The following is a 386-nucleotide window of genomic DNA, read 5'->3' as shown; positions in this document are numbered from 1 at the left end:
ATAAACGGATGACGTATGTAGCGTTTTCTTGATTGCCCAGTGACGCGTGATATACGACAGATTGGTTGCTTAGCAGCAGCGCACGGGAATATTCTAGTGTAATTACATATAATAATGTGAGAAAGAGATTCGTGTATTAAAGCTTAATTACGTCCTAAATTACACACATGGCGCTTGATGAAGGCGAATTGCCGGGTGCCTTTTAATCAGTGTACGCGTGTAATGGGTCTGTTAAGGTCAGCAGAAAAGCTGATCGTTCGCTGTGCCTTATTTTTAATGCATATAATATTATTTTAATGCTCTCTAAATGCGATGTTTATAAAGTAAAATTGACAATTTGTCATGTAATTTATCAAAAGCACCAAGAGAGAAACACAAACCTGGGG

Source organism: Antedon mediterranea, chromosome 7, assembly GCF_964355755.1.
Source record: "Antedon mediterranea chromosome 7, ecAntMedi1.1, whole genome shotgun sequence".
NCBI lineage: Eukaryota > Metazoa > Echinodermata > Crinoidea > Comatulida > Antedonidae > Antedon > Antedon mediterranea.
This window is presented reverse-complemented; position numbering follows the sequence as displayed.